The following is a 7,438-nucleotide window of genomic DNA, read 5'->3' as shown; positions in this document are numbered from 1 at the left end:
TGTGTGTGTGTGTGTGTGTGTGTGTGTGTGTGTGTGTGTGTGTGTATGACAGAGGACAACTTTTGTGGGTCAGTTCTTTCCATCACCATGTAGTTTTGGGGGGCTTAATCTCAGGTTATCAGGCTTGGTGGCAAGCACCTTCACCACCTGAGCCATCTTGCTGGTCCAGAGTCAAAAACTGTACCTCCAACGACTCCAGCCACGTTCAGCCTCAGTTTGTTTATGTAGCACTAGCCTCTCTGTTTTTCTCTCTCTTTGTTGTTGCTTGTTTGAGACAGGGTCTCACAGAGCCAGCTGGGCCTTGAGCTCTCCTTTGAACCTCGACCTGCCTGCCTCCATCTCCCAAGTGCTACGACGAAGGCATGGGCCACGCCCAGCTCCTCCATTGTTTAAAGCAAATCCCAGACATCATGTCACTTCGCCGCTAGCTACATGTGCTTTCAAGAGAGATGCTTCGCCCTAACACACAAGCACAACACCACTATCACACTTAATAAAATGGCTAATGTTGTCTTAATGTTATTCAGTATTAAGTCTGTCTTCAAGTTTCTCTGCTGTCAAAATGCTTTCTGTTGATTTGTTCAAAATTAGGACCGGAACGAAGGCTGCCTATTTGTATTTGGATACGAGTGCGTCACACACTTATGTGTGTGTGCTTGCATGTGTGCGCACGCTCAAGTGAGCATGCATAAATGAGTGTGTGCCATGATGCACTCACTCTTCACCTTGTTTGTGACAGGAGCCTTTGCTCGTCACTCTGAACTCCACACCAGCTGGCCCAGGGGCTTCTGGGGATTCTCCTGTCCCCTCCCGCCTCTCCGCAGGAGCGCTGCGATTACAGAGGTGCTGCAGAGCACCCTGTTTTGCATGGGTTCTAAGGATCCCACCTCAGCTCTTGCATGCGTATGTGGCAGGGTGCTTTACCCACTGTGCCATCTCCACAGCCCCAGATGTTATATAGTTTTAAAGTCTCTCTGCTTCATTTTAAAATCCTTAAAAAAAATTTTGCAATGGTTTTTAGCTTTATAGAAACGTCATAAGGCAGATACAAGAGTTCTCATTTACCGTCATCCGGTTGTTCTCTGATATTAAAATCTCACATGACCATGGTATAAAAATTAAGAGACTATGACTGAGGCTTCCCGGGAGGTGGCTCAGCGGTTAACAGCAATACTGTCCTGCTCTCTCAGAGGACCAGAGTTCAACTCTTCACAGCCAAGTCTCAGGTTCACAGCAGCCTGAAGTTCCAGCTCCAGGGGATTGGACGCCCTCTTCTAGCTTCCAAGGGCAGGACTCGATGTCTGATTTGTATTGCTTAGATCTCCAGAGGGCTAGAGTTACAGTCTACCACACCATGTGCCTGTAGGAATGTTAAGAAAATGTGGTGGGACACCCCCACTCTGGTGATTTGCCACTCCTGATCAATATAGCCCCATAGATAAATAATTCATATGTACTTTCTTGAGTGGGTACCCCACATGTGAATACACACACACACACACACACACTGTCTGGGATGGTAGTGCACACCTATGATGTGAAGAAGGAGGGTCTGCTCAAGTCAACCTTGGCTACATAGTAAATAGGAGCCCAGCCTGAGCTAAATAAGATCCTGACTCAGAAATACAGAAAGAAAAAAAAAAAAAAAAACCCAAACCAGAAGTGATGGAAGTGGAGAAGTTTAACTCCAAAAATATGATTAATAATAAGCAAATAGACCACAAATATATAAGAACAAGAAAAAGAAAACCCACAAAGAATTGTCTAGAGTGAAAAATCCATGGAGAAATTGATGGCAGATATTTATTCACAGGCACTTAAAAAGAAAGATTTCATTTATTTAAATGTGAGTACACTGTCCCTGTCTTCAGACACACCAGAAGAGGGCATCAGACCCCATTACAGATGGGTGTGAGCCACCATGTGGCTGCTGGGAATTGAACTCAGGACCTCTGGAAGAGCAGTCAGTGCTCTTACCTGCTGAGCCATCTCTCCAGCTCTCATAGGCACTTTTCAAACTAGATTATTATTTTATGCCTTTAAGTTTTGTAGTTGATAAAGACTTGAAATTACAAAAAACAAAACAAAACAAAACAAAACAAAACAAAAAACAAGCAAACAAACAAAAAACAACCTTTCTTTTCTTTCTTTCTTTCTGAACTCACTCTGTAGACCAGGCTGGCCTCGAACTCAGAAATTCACCTGCCTCTGCCTCCCGAGTGCTGGGATTAAAAGTGTGCGCCACCACCACTGGCTAAAAAAAAAAAACAAAACCTTTCAATGAGAGAGAGAAAAAAAATCAACTGACAAAAGAGAGGTTAACATTGATACATTCCTTATTTTATTGGTACTTAAGAGAGAAAGGTTTTATTTGGCTCACAATTTCAGACTATAGTTCATCATGGCAGGCACAGCCGGGGCTTGAGAGAACTAGTCATATGACACCCCAGTCAAGAGCAGAGAATAGTGAATGTACACATGGCAGAGAGTAATGAGTGAATGCATACATGTGGATGCTCAGCTGGCTTCCTCCATGCTGATATAACCCAGGAACTCTGCCTAGGGAATGGTGTCACCCACAGTGGGCTGGGTCTTCCCACGAATCAAGACGACACCTCACAGACATGATCAAGAAAATCCTCATTGAGACTCTCTTTCCAAGTGATTTCAGATTGTGTCAACGTGACAATCGAGAGTTACCATCACAATGGCCAACCAGTTCACCATCTTCTTGTATCTTTGTAATTATCATTTTTTTGGAGATAGTCTATGATAGATTTTTAACTTTTACTTTTTTATTTTATTTTTTACTTCTTTCGGGGGGGAGAGAGTTTCACGTAATCCAGGCTGACCTCAAACTTGCTATTTTGCCAAGCATGACCGTGATCAGATCCTTCTGTACCCCGCTCCTGCGTGCTGGGATTACATACCTGGTGTATGTGATGCTAGGCTTGGAATTCTGGGCTTCGAGCATGCGAGGCAAGCCATCTACCATCTGGTCTCACCCCACATCCTCAGGAGCTGTCTTCTGGTCACCTAGGTCCCTCTAGGCACTGGGCAAAAGAGGCCGAGTTCTACTTAACAGAGGCGCTCAGCAAAGGAGCCATTGCTTTCTTTCATAGGTGCTGAGTGGAATTTTGGGGAGTCCAGGCAAAGAGGAAAACTCAATTCAGGCTCTTCCGCGATGCCCACCGTCAAGCACAGAGTCCTGGGTGCAGAAGCGAGAAGCCCTTTCCGGTTCGGCTTTGCTGTTCCCAGCAGAGTGCACTCCAGACCATTATCCTGTTATCCTGAGACCCGAAACAGCTGGGAGCGGTTGGTGGTGCATCGGGAAGAAAGCAGAGAGAAAGCTTCCCTCTGCCTTCCTGAGATCTTCAGGCTCCGTGTCCTGTTATGGGGCAATCTGGGGCCGACGGTGGTGGTTGGGAGAGATTCCTGTTTTAGATTAACAGTAAGATCTATCATGCCAAGAGGTCACTATTTACCTTGGCCTCGGCTGGCTCAGTATTGACTTCTCCGTGCAGGGGCTCTGCTGACTTCAGCAAAAGTGAAGGTTGCTTTCTGTGAGCTGGAGAGGATGCTGGTGAAGTTCTCTTATCAGAAGAGCTGGCAAGCTAGTGTTTGCAAAAACTGCTTTCTCTGTACTACCTTGCTTCTCTCTCTCTCTCTCTCTCTCTCTCTCTCTCTCTCTCTCTCTCTCTCTCTCTCTCTCTCTCTCTCTCTCTCTCTCTCTCTCTCTCTCTCTCTCTCTCTCTCTCTCTCTCTCCTTCTTTCTTTCTCCTTTTTTCTCTCCTCCTCCTCCTCCTCCTCCTCCTTCTCCTCCTTTCTCTCCCCTTCTCTCTTCCCTTCTCTCCCCCCACCCCTGTCTCCCTTTCCTTCCTTCCTGCCTCCTTCCCTTTTCCCCCTCCCCCTTTCTCTCTTTCTCCAAGGTTTTTGTTTGTTTGTTTTTCATTCTGGACCTTATGATCCTCCTGCCTCAGACTCCCGACTGCTGGGATAACAGTTCTATACCACCATATCTAGCTCAAAGAATATTTGTAGTTTGTTGTTGTTTTCTTGTGGTACAGGGGATGGGACGCCAGCCCCTTGTATATATGTGCATGCTAGCCAAACATGCCACAACGGAGCCACATCTCCAGCTCAGAGGCAGGCAAATTGGGCTTCACAACAAGCATGTGTCCAGTGAGTTCAAGGCTCGGGTCATGATTCCCACCCAGACCCCCTCACGCAACCCCCTTTGCATAAACAGCAGGCTCTTCATCATGAAGGAGAGGAGGGGGAGATCCTGGACAAGTCACTTCTGTCTGCCGGTTAGGGACACTGCAAGCTCTGACCTGCCCACATAAGGTATTGCTGCGGGAGGATGAGGATCTAAGGGGTGTACGAGTGTGTGTGTGTGTGTGTGTGTGTGTGTGTGTGTGTGTGTGTAGGCCAGATGGCTGTATGGAATTTCTCATACATTGTCTACTTTGTTTTTTGTGACACTCTTTCACCGGGACCTGGGATTACAAGCCTGCACTGCCATGCCCTGATTGTATTTACTTAAATTACGTTTTATTTATTGAGTGCATGTGTACATGCCCTGGCGTATGTGTGGAGGTCAGAGGACAACCTGTGGGAGCCTCTCCTTCCATGTATGTGGTCTGGGGATGGAACTCGGTAGGTCAGGTCTGGCTGCCAGCGCCTTTACCCACTGCCCTCACCAGCCCCCAGTTAACTTCTTCTGGGGGGGGGGAATAACCGGTTAATCCACCTCAACTCCTTACGCCTGCAGAGTAAGCGCTTCACCAGCATGGGCATCTGTCCTCAGCTCCAGATTTCTGGGGTTCTTGGAAAATGAACAATGGCTTCCCCCTCTCCGGAAGTTTTCCCGTGTATTTCAGGAATGCTGGGAACACAGTTTTGAAACACAGACAAATGCCCGTGTGGAGAACTGATCAGAGGCCCCTGGGGCAGCGCTGCGGGGGCGGGGATGGCAGCTGTAGCAACAGCAGTTGTGAACATTCTAGTTTAGAGAATGCATCTGTCTTCTGCTGGCTTCTCCCAGGGGGTGCTGGACTCCCAGGCTGCTGGAATGTCCCTAAATTTCTGCCCAGCACTTAGAGAGTTTATCCTTCATTTAAAATTTTTTTTTATTGTTTGTTGTTTTTGTTTTTGTTTTGTTTTGTTTTGTTTCAACACAGAGTCCTTACGTAGCTCAGGCTGGCCTTGAACTCACTATGTGTCAGAGGATGATTCTGAACTCCTGATCTCCCTTCCCCGACCCCCCAAATGCTGAAATTACAGGCGTGCACCACCACACACTGCTCTCCCTTGAGTGGAATCCTGACGGGAGAGAGAGGTGGGGCTCACAGGATAAAGGTGCTTGCCTCTGCCCATCCTTCCACCTCTACTTAATCCCTGGGGGCACTGGTGGGGAAAAAAAAAAAAAAACCCAAAAAACTGACATTCGTGAGTTGTCTGTCCTCTGACCTTCACACATGGGGTCTGCGGTGTGCTCTGCCCTCTCCCCTCAATAAAAAAAATAAGCGTTGAAAAAAAAGTCGTATAAATCACAGCTTCCCAATAGGATCTCCTGTTTTTGTTAGTCCCCTGTGTTAAGATTATGGATGTCATAGAACAACAACAATTAGAACAGAGTGATGTACCAGGGGCTCGGTCGATAAAGCCTTTGTCTGGTGTGAACCAAGATTCTTTAGTTTCACTTCCCAGCACCACACACAAGCAAAGCCGCATGGAGTTTGGATCTCTAAGGAAGCCTGTGTTCTGTATATGAACAGTCTTCTGGCTGTTCCACCTGATAAGATACCAGGTGTCCTTCAGTTAAATAATAATACTCATTAGTTTTTTATTGATGGCTATAATATTTCAGGCACACGGTTCCAAGTACACTGCTTGAATAATTCATTTGATCTCCTCAGCAAATCCATAAATTAAAATGCTGTTAACATTATTTTGCTTTAGGGACAAAGTCTCATGTAGTCCAGGCTGGCCTCAAATTCTTTTTTTTTTTTTTTTTTTAAATATTTTTAGATTTATTTATTTATTAATTATGTGTAAGTACACTGTAGCTGTCTTCAGACACACCAGAAGAGGGTGTCAGATCTCATTGTGGGTGGTTGTGAGCCACCATGTGGTTGCTGGGATTTGAACTCAGGACCATTGGAAGAGCAGTCAGTGCTCTTACCTGTTGAGCCATCTCGCCAGCCCCCCAAATTCTTTATGTAGCCAAGGATGACCTTAAATTCCTGACACTCTTGTCTCTGTTTCTTTTCTTTCTTCCTTTTTTCTTTGTTTTGTTTTGTTTTTACTGTGGTTTTTTTTTTTTTTTAAAAAGATAGGGTTTTCTTTTTCTTTTTTAAGATTTATTTATTTTATGTATATGAGTACACCATTGCTCTCTTCAGACACACCAGAAGAGGGCATCAGATCCCGTTACAGATGGTTGTGAGCCATCATGTGATTGCTGGGAATTGAACTCAGGTCCTCTGGAAGAACAGTCAGTCTTAACCGCCAAGCCATCTCTCCAGGCCCCTAAGATAGGGGTTTTCAAAGACAGGGTTTCTCTGTGTAGACCTGGCTTCCTGGAACTCTCTCTGTAGACCAGGCTGGCCTCGAACTCAGATATCTGCCTGCCTCTGCCTCCCAAGTGCTAGAATGCTGGGATGAAAGGTATGTGCCACTACAGCCAGGCTCCAAAGTTGCTCCCCTTGAAAAAATTTTCAGGCGCAGCACCACCCAGCAGTGGGGAATGGGAGAGATCTGGAGAAAGCATCTGCTCTCCCTCCCCCAAAGAGAACAGCTGCTGCCGAGGCCCATTCCACAGCGCCAGCTGTGTGACCTTAGAGGAGTCACTTAACCTCTCTGAGCATCCTCATTTATATAGCAAATCAAAATAATACACTCCCCGTGTCCTGTGCACAAATGCCATAATGAAAGCCACAATTTTGTTTGCCAAGTAATAAAAATTACTTTAGAAAATAATAACAACCTGGGCTGGGTCCGCTCACCTAACCTAGCATGCACATAGCCTTGAGCTTCGTTTGGTCTTGGCACTACATGAACTAGGTGGGGTGACATATTCATGTAATCCCAACGATCAAGAAAAGGAGACATGCCAGGCACGGGGGCGCACACCTTTAGTCCTGGCACTTGAGAGGCAGAGACAGTTTGGTCTGTGAGTCTGAGGTCAGTCTGGTCTACAGAGCTAATTCCAGGGCAGCCAGGGCTACACAGAGAAACCCCATTTTAAAAACTCCAAAGGAAACAAAAAGCAACTTCAAATAGTTGTGTGCACCCACTGTTATCTTGGAGACAGGAGCAGATTGATGATATCAAAGATAAGCAGTAGAGGATTAGGGCTAGCCCCACCACCACCACCGCGCGCGCGCACGCACGCACGCACACACACACACACACACACACACACACACACACA

The sequence above is a fragment of the Mus pahari genome, chromosome 23, assembly GCF_900095145.1.
Source record: "Mus pahari chromosome 23, PAHARI_EIJ_v1.1, whole genome shotgun sequence".
NCBI classification, from domain to species: domain Eukaryota; kingdom Metazoa; phylum Chordata; class Mammalia; order Rodentia; family Muridae; genus Mus; species Mus pahari.
The sequence above is the reverse complement of the archived record's forward strand: the minus strand, read 5'-3'. Positions refer to the sequence as shown.